This window comes from Salvia splendens, chromosome 19 (assembly GCF_004379255.2).
Source record: "Salvia splendens isolate huo1 chromosome 19, SspV2, whole genome shotgun sequence".
NCBI classification, from domain to species: Eukaryota; Viridiplantae; Streptophyta; class Magnoliopsida; order Lamiales; family Lamiaceae; genus Salvia; species Salvia splendens.
In genome coordinates, this window is record NC_056050.1 from 5,461,900 (window position 1) to 5,476,382 (window position 14,483).

General features: G+C 34.2%; 1 long non-coding RNA gene across 1 annotated transcript; it reads left to right on the plus strand.

The window, feature by feature from the left end:
• The first annotated feature begins 12,447 nt into the window (after nucleotides 1–12,447).
• LOC121780021 lies at nucleotides 12,448–14,242 on the plus strand. The gene is made up of 3 exons (XR_006045973.1): nucleotides 12,448–12,884; nucleotides 13,260–13,816; nucleotides 13,915–14,242. It is a non-coding gene; the product is annotated as an uncharacterized LOC121780021 (long non-coding RNA).
• Nucleotides 14,243–14,483: the final 241 nt, after the last annotated feature.

Consider the following 14,483-nt stretch of genomic DNA (forward strand, 5'->3'; position numbering starts at 1 on the left):
GAGGATTAAAGAAGCGGGGAAGAAAGGGGAAAACAACACAACTCGACCATAGCTCAAAACAAACGGGAATAGCTCGAATAAAATCAGAGTATCTCAACAATCAACAACTCAAAAATGAATAATATTTCAGCGATACAAGAACTCAAAAGAAACAACACTCAGCGGAAGCATATCGAGAGTAGAATAATGCTATGTATGAAGACACAACATATTCTTGACATTTGACAGACATTCTTCACTTTTATGCTCAACACCCACCGCGCTCGTCACCGCTCAACCTGCACATAGGGAAAACACTGGCTATTCCATTAATCATCTAAAAGAATTGAAGGAAAATTTTCGGGTACACAAACGACGTCCCTTCAAGAAGAACTAAAAAGATAGAAAAAGTCGGGGTATTACAATCTACCCATCTTAACAAAAATTTCATCCCGAAATTTGCTTACGTTTTTCGAATATAGAATTTCTCCATCATATTGTCTTCAAATTTCCAAGCACCTTCTTCATATTGTTTAATTAACATTGTAGTTGAACGTCACGTCGCTGCTACCTTTAATAAATTACGCGAGGTTAGACTATATTAAATTAAATCGTGCACTTCGCATCATCCCTCCTTGTCTTGCACCCTTTTTTGCGTTTGAACTTCATTTCGTCTTCACTATCTTCCACTTCTTGAAATCTTCCTCGTATTCTTTTTGTTCTTGTCGTTCAGGGAAAACGTAGGAAATAGTAAAATAGTTCACACATCAAGCTTGCTCCAAAGTTTCACGCAATTCCAAGAAAAAGTTTCATGGTCCACCGGCCTCCATTTGCACTCTCGATCTCCATGCCTCGTCGTGCCTTGACAAATTAGGGGTTCACCCCAAACTTTCAGATTCTCGTTCGTGGAGGTCTAAGGTTCAATTCGCGTTGGGAGCAATTTCGTTTTCGTCACTCGGGAAAGTGATAGATTAATTGTCAACTTACAACTATGGTTCCCGCACGTTCCATCTACCTTAGTCTTAGGCACTCTAAGTGCACAACACATTTCACCACCTCATAGATCAACAAATATCACATTTAAAGTCATTCATACTTCAAATAACAAGTATAATACACAACATATCGCTTCCCAAAACACAACGCTTTCACATTTCACATCTACTTTCAAAACAAACATTTTCTTCAAAACTCATATTTTTCTCAAAAATTTCGACATCTCACTTTCAACTTTGAAGTACAAGTTTTGACTCAAAACTCAAAACATACTTGAACATCAACTTTCATCTTTCATGTAAAAACAAACAATCCATCGTCCCTCATCAAAACTCGTTCTTTTCTCAAACATCAGCAAATACTCTTCTCAACTCGAAATCAATCCCTCACGGAAAGATTCTACTTCCTCATTCTTATAAAAATTTTCTCCTCTTTCTTTCTCAAAAATTTTCTCGTCGTCCTATCTCCGAAGCTTTCTTATAAAAATTTTCACATAAAAATTATATTACCTCTTTCTTAGTTGAGCGTGGCGAAGCGGGATGTTGAGCCTTCCAAATTTAACCTTATTTTAGTCTAGCGAAACAAGTTTAGACTAAGATAGAAAAAGACTCTCGGGTCCAGAGTGGAAAGAAAAATTGCTCTGATACCACTTTGTCACGCCCGCATTTTCTAAGGATAGAAAACACGGTTGATCGCGACTAGGGGAGGATTAAAGAAGCGGGGAAGAAAGGGGAAAACAACACAACTCGACCATAGCTCGAAACAAATAGGAATAGCTCGAATAAAATCAGAGTATCTCAACAATCAACAACTCAAAAATGAATAATATTTCAGCGATACAAGAACTCAAAAGAAACAACACTCAGCGGAAGCATTTCGAGAGTAGAATAATGCTATGTATGAAGACACAACATATTCTTGACATTTGACAGACATTCTTCACTTTTATGCTCAACACCCACCGCGCTCGTCACCGCTCAACCTGCACATAGGGAAAACACTGGCTATTCCATTAATCATCTAAAAGAATTGAAGGAAAATTTTCGGGTACACAAACGACGTCCCTTCAAGAACAACTAAAAAGATAGAAAAAAGTCGGGGTATTATAGATCAACCGTTACGTAAGTATCTTCTTTCATCAACAAAAATGAGGATATTCCTTTTCCATTTTATCCAAATTTAAACTCTCCCCTACAAATTATATTCATATAGTTCATGATTTCATGATTTTCGGTTGAATATTATGATTAGGAATAAATTTAATAAAAAGTTACAATATTTTTAGGAAAATATCATAGATTAACTTTCTTCAAATTTGCAAAATACGGTACTTCTGTAAAAGTATTTGAATTGACTTACAAATGGAGAATTTTATTTAATATTCATGCACTAATATAAAATTTTATTTATCGTTTGAGTTTGCTAAAAACTGATAAATACTTACTTATTTTTAATTCACTATCTAATAATCATTGAAACCAAATTATTTTATTATGAAATAATTTTATATTTTAAAATTATAAAAACATCTATATGCATATATGTTCAATTTCATAATATTATCAGTCAATGAAAAAATAATAATCATTCGCATCCAATTATGTTGTTTCTAAATAATCTTCAAAATTCTAGGTTATAAAACAAATGCATGTATATATACTTAATTTTTTTATTTTATCATCCAACGAAATAATTATAGCCGTACTCATCCAATTATTTATAATTCCTAAAATTCTAAGTTATCAAAACGATTACATTTATATATACTTAATTTTTTGTGTTATTATTCATTGAAATAATTATAGTCATTCACATTCCATTATTTTATTATAAAATAATCTATAAAAATTCTGAGTTATAAAAACGACTACATGTATATATACTTCATTTCTTAGTGTTATCATCCAACGAAATAATCACAGTCATTCTTAGTCAATTATTTTATCATTAAATTCTTTAAAATTCTAAGTTATAAAACAACATGTATATATATTTAGTGTTATCATCCAATGAAATAATCATTGTCATTCGCATCTAATTATTTTAATAGTATTAAGTAAAATTATAAGTTATGTAAAGTATATATTTAATTTCTTAATGTTATCATTCAACGTAACAATTATAGTCATTCACATTCAATAATTTATTATTAAATAACCTTTAAAATTATAAGTTATAAAAACGACTACATATACATATACTTAATTTCTTATTGTTATCATCCAATGAAATAATATTAGTCATTCACATCCAATTATTTTTTGTTAAATAATTCTTAAACTTTAAAGTTATAAAAATAATTACTTGTATATATACTTAATTTCTTAGTGTTATCATCTAACGAAATTAGTCATTCGCATCTAATTATTCTATTAAATAATCTATAAAGTTCTAAGTTATAAAAGGACTACGCGGATGTACACTTAATTTGTTAGTGTCGTCATTCAAGGAAATGATCATAGTTTTTCACATTTTATTATTTTATTATTAAGTAATCTTTAAAATTCTAAGTTAATAAAAACAACTACATGTGTATATACTTTATTTCTAAGTGTTATCATTCAATGAAATACTAATGGTCATTCTCATCTAATTATTTTATTATTATATAATTTCTTAGTTTTATCATCAAATGAAATAATAGTAGTCACTCACATGCAATCATTTTATTTCTAAATATTTCTTAAAATTCTAAGTTATAAAAACAACAATTTATACATACTTAAATTCTTAGTGTTATCATGCTTGTGGAACCTCTATTTTGCATCTCCATGTACTTGTTTAGATCTTAGTCACTTTTGGGCTAAGATCATGCTTTTGGAACATTAAAAAAAATCTTAGTGTTATCATCCAACAAAATAATATTACATCCGTCCCATTAAAAATAAAATGTGTTTTTTGGATTATCCCACTGAAAATGACACATTTCCTAAAACAGAAATAACATCTTTTCAATTTTTTTCTCTCTTACTTTATTCTTTCTTTATTTAACTAAAAAAACAATAATAGTACTATTAAAATCTTGTGATAGTATTTAATATGATGGAGAGAGTAATAATCATTCGCATCTAATTATTTTGTTATTAAATTATCACTGAAATTTTAAGTTATACAGACGACTACATGTATATACTTAATTTTCTAATATGTTAGTCCTTTTAAACTTTTATTTTTTTTTCTTAAATTTGTACTATATGACATTAATTTAAAATTGTAAAGTAACTTATTTTTGTTTTCATCATTTTACTGTTAATGCACAAAAAATTACTATAAGTATAAAAAATTTAAGATATGTAATCTTATTATTTTGAATTTAACGATAATTTAGTGCTAAATATTAGTAGTAGTATATTCGTTTGTTTGAAACTTATGCATAAGCAACAGTCTTGGCTACCATTAAATTATCTTTGTTTATAAAATTTCCGTATATAAATGATACCTTTTTTATTGTATTCATCTTCCACATTTTCATATTTTCCATATTTTATAAAAAGGGTAATTTAGTAAGAAAATAATATTTAATAAGAAAACCGATTTAAATTAAAATCGGTTTAAAATATAAGGGCAAATTGCATATACAATGTTTGTTAATATATCTTTACTCTTCCAAATTAAATAAGAATATTACCTAAAAACGATCTAATTTATCGTATGAATCCTTTTGAGTTCAAAATGCTATTTTTGATTACAGATTTTTGATAGGCAAACAAAAACAAACATAAGTACAGGAAGCATTTAAAGATGTTCACTCTTATTGCCTTAATTTTATAAGGTTAGCAAATATTTTATTTATTTTTTTATTAGAACACAAATTAACGTTCTTAATTGTATTAAAAAATATCCTTAACTTTTTTTTTGTTATAGTCTAAGTTAAAAAGTTACCAAAATATGATTTTAATTCTCGGACGGATTCTTAGATTTCAAGGTGTGCTTAAATTTTATGATATTTTGATTTTGAGAGATAATGTCTCTATTCCATAGCACTAATATATTATTATTTTCAGTATGAAAATGACTTTTTAAGATTATGGCATTATCATAATAGGGTTTAAATGTTAATTGTACATTATATTTTATTTTTAATTAAAATTATATTTTGTGTATATACTTTATTACTTCTTATCTTAAATTTATTTATTAAATACACCTAGGAGATAGATTTAAATTATGCGTATATTATTCATGAATTTAGTGACACAATGTGTGCCATACAATCATTTTTTTATTTATTCTCTTTTATTGCATATATTTAAAGACTTTAAAATGAAAAGTTTTTGTTTTTAGGAAATAGACTAAAATGGAAAGTGTATTATTTTTAGGAAATTGAGTAAGTATATGATATATGGGCGCCCATCTCTCCTACTTTCCCTATTTTGTCTCTTACTTTACCCATTTCTCTCTCTCTCACAAACACACACTTTACCAATTGTGTTATCTTACATTATCAATAATGAATTAAAACTTGTGTCATTTCAAAATTTTCTATTTTTTCAAAAATAGAGGTAGTCTCACATTAAAATATCATGAATACTGATAATTGTGAATTTATATATAGAATTTGATAAAACATTATAGAATTGATCCAACTTTTTTCACTTATTTCTTTTTTCTTAAAATTAAAAAATTTCTTAAAACCTGCACCGATCAAATATGTGATATCTATTAGAGACTAGATGGAGTACTCCCTTCGTCCCATAAAGATTGTCTAATTTTTCCATTTTCGTCCGTCCAACAAAATTTGTCTCTTTTCACTTTTTGCCATTTTTGGTAGTGGACCACATATCCCACTATCTTTTTTTTTAAATTTGAAAATCCATTTCTCATTTCAGCTTAGCTTTCTGACTAGGGGCAGCTACATTCAGTCTTCGACCACTCATTCCTGCTCACATTCTATTACAAAACTAATATATAAAAGTAGGACCCACATTCCACTAACTTTTTCAAACCCAGTTTTCAATACATTTCTTAAAATTCGTGCCCGGTCAAAGTGAGACAATCTTTGTGGGATGGAGGGAGTATTTATTTTGCACGTAGTGTCATTATGATAACAAGAATATGAAGACCACACAAACGAAATACCATATCAACATGCCAACTCATGAACTTACAAATTCTATCAAAAGCCACTTAGCTCTACAACAACCAACTAATGTAGCACGAGGGCTGCCAATATTGTAAGAAAAAAGTAGTTTATCTTATTGACTTTGTCGACTTGTGGCCGAAGCCGTCGACTAGCTGGTCTTTTCTTCTGGAAGTTTGCAACCTGCTCAATATCAATAATATGTATTCTCTTAATCCCTCCTAATTAATTCAAAATATAAAAGTAGTACGCGGTTTTCTGGTCCATCCTATAGCACATAGATATACCCCACAAGAAAAGCAAGGCCCCATTTTTGGTGAATTAATTCCCAAAGTTGTATCGAATTATTGTTGAAGTTGAAGATGGGCGTGGAGCGTTGGTCATTGGTGAACCGGCTGAAACGGGCGGTGAAGAAAATCACATTTCTGCTTGATTTCAACATCAACCGATGGAAACTGGCGGCATCATCTAGCAAGAGACGACTGAGCCTGAGCTTTGCCGATAAGCCCGGGATAAGGGCCTGTTTGGATGAGCCGGATTCCTCTCGAAGCTTGCAGCGGACTATTAGCTATCAATCCTCGGATGACGACGTGGATACCAAAGCCGATGCTTTTATCGCAAACTTTTATAAACAACTTCAGTTTGAGAGACAAATCTCGTTGGAGCTCAGGTATTGTAAGGCCGATACCATTAATTCTCCCCGAGTCTGATGGATTAATATTATCCCATCAAGATCAACTCTTTGCCAGCTTTCAACAAAATCATAAGAGGCTGTTTTATTTTTTTTTCTTCATTTCTGTTTGTTGTGGAGAGTTTTCAATTTTTTCGAAAAGTCTCTCAGATTTTTCATTCATTTTCTTTTGCGCTTGATATTTATTCTACGAGCGTATTTTTGGTTGTTGATGCTACTATATAATTAAGAGATTTGATTTTTGTATAGCATTCGTTTTATTTTCGTATAAAGTTTGATTATCCAATGCTTTGATCGATGGATCCTTGTAATGATTTGTAAACAAATTGAAGTTGTTAATTTCAGTGATACAACAAATTTACACGACTTTTGTTACATGTTAGACTTATGTACGGTTGTTCCTTTGTGGCGGCTAGCTTAATTTGTATACGGCTGCACAGACCATGTTTACCTTTAGGCCATCCGCAATGGCGCCTAGCGCACCGCCTAGCGCGCGCTGCACAGACCATGTTTACTTTTAGGCCATCCGCAATGGCGCCTAGCGCACCGCCTAGCGCGCGCTAGGCGGTGCGCTAGGCGGTCCATTGCAACCGCCTAGCCAATTTCGGAATAAAAAACCGCCTAGCGCTAGGCGCTGGGCGATCCGCTCGGCGCTATTGCAGCGTCCGGATCACCTAGCGCATCGCCTAGCCGATTTTTTATTTTTTTTATTTTCGAAACACTATATATACGCCATGCGCCAAACGGAGGCTCGTATTCGACTCCAAAAGGATTTAATTGAAGAGTTATGGGCACGGAGGACTGCACGACGTTAGTTTTTTTAATTATGTAATTTTTTTTAATTAATGTACTTTTAAATTTTAATAATATTATTGAATTTTCTCGTATCTGTGTCGTAAATTTAATTCCGTATTTTGTGTGATTGTTAATTATTTGTTTTATATAATTTTGAGTGATGTGGCTAGGCTATGGCTGGGCTATTTGCTTGTTTTGATGATGTGACAGGAGGATTTTTAGTATTGAAGATGTGGCAGGAGGAGTTTGTGGCTAGGCTATGGCTGAGCTATTGCTGGGCTATTCCTATTGTGGATGACCTTATAAGTATCAATCCCATGCAATTCATGACTAGTTGAATTTTCTTCACACAAAATTGAAAATGTTAATTAAGTAAATAAAATAATAAAAGATAAAATTAAATTCCCTCCATCCGAATATAAATGTCACATTCGAATGGTGACATAAAATTTTATGAGATGTTGTTTTGTGGAGTACATATTAAGTGGAGAAAGAAAATATATTTCTATATATTAATGTGGGAGAAAATTTTTACCTATTAGAAAAATATAACATCTTACAAACCAAACTAGAAAGAAAAGTGTAATATCTATTTGAGTAAGAAAGGAATATAAATTATCACAAATAAATATATATAAAATTTATATAATTATAGATCACATTAATTAATATACAAACCAATTCCGTTTATTACTAAGCGTGACTATATTATTAATTTATTTTTGGTAAATGTTGGAAAACCAAAATAGCTTTCCATCTACGTTTATTACTAAGCGTGATTATATTATTAATTATTTTTGGTAAGTATAGAAAAATCAAAATAGCCGGACGATCGTCTTGGTGATTATTTTTGGTGCTTTTGAAATTTAAAAATGATATTTATGTTTGAATTGATTACACGTCTCATCAATCCCAACCCCTTTAATATAGGCTGTTTGAATAGATGTGGTAATTTTTTTTATTAAAGTGACTTTAATCTCCAATATCTAATTTATTCAACTTTATCAATTTTCTTCCCCAATCTTAACTAATTCTAGGCTTTGCCTAGACTCTTCTCATTTATCAACATTCCACTTTTGTTCTTCACCTATTTTTCAACCTTGAAGACACCCTTTTCACCAAAAGCTAATTATTCACTATTTTTCACTTTCATTTTTCTTCTCTTTTCCTCTTTTTTTTTTCTTTTTCTCCATGGTATCATCACTATCCTTTCTTTCTTTTTCTTTTCTACCTCAACAACCTTGTTTTTCATTTGTTAACACCACTTCCAAACTTTCATTTCCCTTTGATTTTTTAAAAGTAACACATAAGAAACCCCTTGGTTTGTCAAAGAAAAGGTTTAACGGCTCAAAGTGGGCTAACAAGGATTATTAACATGATAATGGGTAGGGGTAAGATTTAGGTAACAAGGATGGCCTAACATCCTCCCTTATCTCTATAACCATTCCTAAAAACATAATCATAAAAACAATAACAAACACAAGTGGAACAAGGAAAACATTCCCAAAAATTCAACAATCCAAAGCCAAAGAGAGAGGTAAGAGGGAATCCACTAGACACCCCCCAAACTTATTCCAAGCAAAGCTAGGATAAGTTTGGAAGAGAGAGTGGATTTTGAGAGGACCTTCCATCTATTTTTCTCCCCGACAGTATGCAATTACACCCCACAATTATCGGCTCTAAGCACTATTTTTTATACCCGAGAAGAACCTCAATTTGTGATTGAAGAGTATTTTGAGCTCTTGTTCTCCTCCCTTGTCCAACTCTCCTTCTCGGCTCAAGTGGAAGACACCTTGAGCGCGTAAGGATACACACCTACAAAAGATAAGAGAAGAACAAACCAAAAGTTATAACTAAGCAAGAAAATTAAACTAAATAAAACAAATAAAATGTCTAAACTAGTATTCTCTATCTTAGCACAATATCAAACACAAAAGCAAATCTAGTCCCCGGCAACGGCGCCAAAAACTTGGCTCATGCTAATTTAGCAATCAAAAGCGTCACCCGCAAGTGTAAGAGATATGTAGCATGTGGCAAGTTGAAATTATCGATCCTTGAAGACTAAGTGCTTGAATGAATACTATGAAGCAATTTCAAACACTATTTAGACTAATGAAGGGGTTTTTGGTTTTTGTTATCTAAAGACGACAATAAACTAAGTGACAAATGCAATTAAGTTCAAATAACCAAAGAAAGCAAATAAAGAAAGGTTTTCAAATAATATAGGAAAGGTAGGGATATGGATCCGTTGGTACGGATCACGGGTGTCACCTAGGGATTATGCTAATCTATTGGGTCTCATGCATGGTTAGGAAGGTCGGGAAGGTTGGATAGACCCCCTCTCGGGTGCATCTAACACGTTGATCGGACTCTAATGTTGGAGTCTCCTCCCAACACTTCAAGTCCGACTCCCTAATTCTATGGACCCAAGCCCTCTGTCTAGCTATGCATCTCTCGATCACATATAACGCACGGAGTTGTTGATTATTTAACAATCTAATCAAGCATTTCTCAATAACAATAATTAGATAAGATGTATCAAATTGGTAATCAAGCAATTGAATAATAAGAGCCCAATAACCAACAAAACCACACAAAGAGATAGATAAACATAATTCAAGGTTCAACCCATAGATTCATACAAACTTCACCACATCCCTAATGAAATCTAGCTACTCATGGTCAAAGACAAAACAAAAAGAAATACAAAGGAAATAAAAAGAAACATAGTAGAAAGATAAACTAGAACTCCCTATAGGCGAGGTTGATGGTGGGGAGTCTTTTCATTCAATCTCTTGAGAGGAGAAGCTTCTTGGCCTTCAAATCCTCTTCAATCTCTTGCTTCAGCTCTTGATTTGGTAGTGTGGGGGTTAGGGCTCGAATGTGTGAAGTCCCTTTTATATCCGGAGTGAAAAATGAGCAAAATAAGGAAGCTGTCAAAAACCCGACCGGGTGATCTGTGAGTGGCAAAACACCAGACCGGGTCTTCTCTCTAGACCCCTATTTCCTGCTACAAAACACCCGACCAGGTTTTCCGTGAAATGGAAAACACCCGGTCGGGTCTTCTTTCCGGAGTCAGCCTCGTTCGCTCCGTTTTGCTCGTTTTAGACCTATTTTTACATCAAAACTCCGACAAACTCGTTAAATCTAAACATAGCAAATAAATGGATGAAACATAGACTTTATTCCTCAAAAGATTCAACAACATGTGTTAATCATCCATCTAAACATCCTAAACTATGAGTTTGTCACCATCCACCGCCCCACTCGTCTCCATGCATATCTAGTAGACTTCATCTTCATCGGTCATCATCTCTAATACTTTCATCATTCTACGCCGGCACAATCTTCTCCATTAGGCCAGTCTGTTCCTATCTATAGGTAAGAAGTTCAAACAAAATTCAATTGCAAATCCTATATTGCAATTTCGAGAAATATTCGGTGATGTTCATTCGCTGTAAGGTTGGAGGATATGCGGCATGGTGTCACGACCACAACTCCCTAGTGATAGTTAGAGCAGCTATAACGTGACTAAAATTGTCTCAAATAAAAATGATCAACATAAGAGATAAGTCAAACTCAAAACATTAATTCTGAAGGCGAAGATGGTACATAGCCAAAATAAAACCAGAGTATAATAACTGGGTTCATAGTTCCTAGCACATAGTCCTATTGCAACGGAAGAGTCCAAGAAAAAGTAGCATGTATGGAGACATACTACTTTGGGCTACCTATTGCTACTTATTAATAATCATTTCCCAACACCTTATACTCCTCATACACACTCAACCTGCACGTTAGAAAAGAAGCACGCATGGCTGGGTACTTAATATACTTAGTGGACATAGTACTAAAATATAAGTTTCATTTAAATTTGTCTGCCACAGTTGAGTGAACACGAGGTTTTTATTTAAAAGACCCGAGTCACTAAATATCCTTTAGTTTCATAAAATTGATTGCACAATCACATAAACATAGATACCATATCTGAACGTATGTGAACCGGGAATGTGACCACATTCCACGACGGTCACTGGACCGGCCAACTCGAAAGTTAGCACACGATCCCCATATGTGTACACTAGTCCGAGTAGGGTTTGCGGCCCTACTGGGACCCGAATTCGATTTAACATGATTGACATAGCCAAGCAGATAGGTAATCGTAAAAACAAAACATGGCATGACAAACGTATTTAGAAAAGATTCGCATATTCATACTAAAATCACGTTTTGAAAATAATGCCCACCTCAAAAGCTTTTTCCTTAGTCGAAAAGTTCATTTGATTCGGTCTTGAACGACGTGCGAAGACGCCCCTTTTAGAAAAATAATTAATACTACTTAATTAGGCTTAGGAAGCCAAGTAACTTAACGTGAATACATCCTAAATGCATGATTGTTTTATTCCGTTTTCCTTATTTCATAGAACGTCCTTGAGCATTATCTCCTATGCAAATTATTCAAGCATTAAGGTAAATTCGAGGTCTATTAATAATTTCAGATTTATTTGCTTACCATTTCTTAACATTAATTATTCGAGCACTAAACTAAAGTCTGAGAGTTAAATTTATCATCGCGGAATTAATTAGCGGTCCATCAATTATTTGTTCGGTCAACAAAGGAGGGCTCATGATTTAATTCGATACAGCAGACCCAACTTAATCCGTTACTCCTTTTAATGATTTTAGGCCCAAGCTTCCATTTAATTTAAAAACTAGTCCAATATAAAAAAAATCCTTGGCCACAAAGAAATAAAAGAAAAAGGTCCAAACTAAAATAAAACACTACACAACTAAAAGGTGACCCAAGATTTATTTTATTTAACCTAACCCACTTTATTTCTTCACAATTAAAAGAGGTGAGCCCAAAGTTATTTGAGAGGCCCAAATTAATAAAAGAAAAGAGAGCCCAAACTATACTCCCTTCCCACTGTCGGCAATCTCCACTCCCTCACTTCGACTTCCCCAAAATTAGATCCCAAAAAAAAGAAATCCCAAATCCCTAATTCTCGCCAACTTCCACCTCCGCCATACTACCGCCGGACGTCACTCCCGTGCACACCATTGCCGTCGCCAGTTCGGACAGCAGCCGTCCCAGCCGTGTGCTTCCGTCGCTGTTGTGGGATCGCTAGACCCGCCATCGCTGCTGTGGAATCGCCGGGTCAGCCTTCGCCGCTGCTGTTGCTCGAGTGGCTCGTCAGTGTCGGCCGTTCGTGGGTCCGTCTTCGCTACCACCGCCAGCGCCCGTGCCTCGACGGGTCAGGTTGCTGTCCGGCAGAGGCTTGATTCACCCCGGAACAGCTCCGACACCCACCCGAACAACCCCGAAACACTCCGAAAGATAAGGTCTCTTTACGAAATTATGTTCTTTCGCACTTTCGATTAACTACAGCAGGTGTTCAATTGGTGATGATCGATTGGTGTTAAAAGGGTTGTTTGCTCGGTGCTATTTGATGGTTTAGTTATGTGTGGGAGGAAGATAGGTGGTGCTATGTTGTGAGCAAAAGCATATGTTCATGATTTGAAAAAAAATAGTAGAATTTATACTCCTTGGATTTATTCACAGTGGTAAAGTTTAATATGGTTTTTGTCACTGATTTTGACCTACGAGGCAGATTATGTTTTTTTTACCAACTTGTCATGGTGTGTTTTACTGATCTTATTTGGGATTTAGCATGCCTAAAGAGATTTCTAAATTGTGGTGTCTCTACTTGAATGAAGGGACTCATAAAGGGGAGTTGGGTGTTACTTCTTGAAAGAGGTAGTTCTCAATTTTCAGCTTCCAAAACCTCAAAGTTCACACCTCATCTCAAAAGAATCTAGTTGCAGTGAAAGGGAAAGGGTGAGCTTGAGCTGAGTGTGAAAACATGTGGGAAAGGGAAGGGAAGAGGAGAAATTACCTATGGAAAGCAGGGCTGCCTGTGAGAAATCTGCAGAGCTCTACTCCAAGCTCTCCCTCACTTTCAATTTGCTATTGTGGCTGGGGAACGAAGTGTGAATGAAGGGAGTTTTGAAGGTGGTATGGGGGTTCTTATAGGCTGATCTTGGTGTACTTTGGGAGGAGTAAATGGGGCTGCCTGGACTCTTGTTTTCATGTTGCAGGAGATCTCCTTTTTTTTTTATTCTTACCACTTTTAATTAAGGAAAAATTTGTTTTATGCTTAGGCCCATGTCTCCCTACATTAATGTGCTTTGTCTGGTTTTATATAGTGTATCAAAGAGGATGTAAGGGCTGCCTTGAGGGGGAGGAGTTGCAGGCATTTGACTTGCCCCTTTGGGTAAGTTCTTGGTCTACCTTACTAAAGAGGGGTTGGTTTTTTTCTCTAAAAATATTTCTCTTGTTCTTTTGTAATTAATACTTGTTTTTATCTTGCAGGTGGAACAATAATTTGGCTGTCATACTGCTACCCGTGACATGGGCTCACTGCCCCGGGCCCAACGGGCTGATCGGGTAGGGCCGCGGTGAGGATGTGGTTTGGGCTCTGGAGAAAGAGGCCCAAAGTATAGCTAATAGAAGCTTTTAGTTTCTTAGTCTCCTTGGCTCATTCTTGAACAAATTTTTTTGGTAATAGTATAGTATTCCATTTAGATTAATTGTATTATTCGAGATGTATACGAACATTTTAGTTCGGGGAGAATGACTTCATATCCTTGTACAACGTTCATGTATTTCATAACATACATTAGTTCGATTATCACTTTAACTTTTGTTTAGCGAACTAACAATACTAAGCATCGACAAACAGGGTACCAAGTTCCATTTAAAAACGACATAAGCGAGCGACAAAAACTCTAGTTCGACATGAAACATAACGAAAGAGGATAATAAAGGGGTGGGTATTACACATGGCTAGCCATCTTTTCCTTTTTTTTTCATTCTTGGAATTATTTATAGAGATTTGTTTGTTTCATGCTGTAATAAAATTGGCTTAAGAGTCTCTTCGA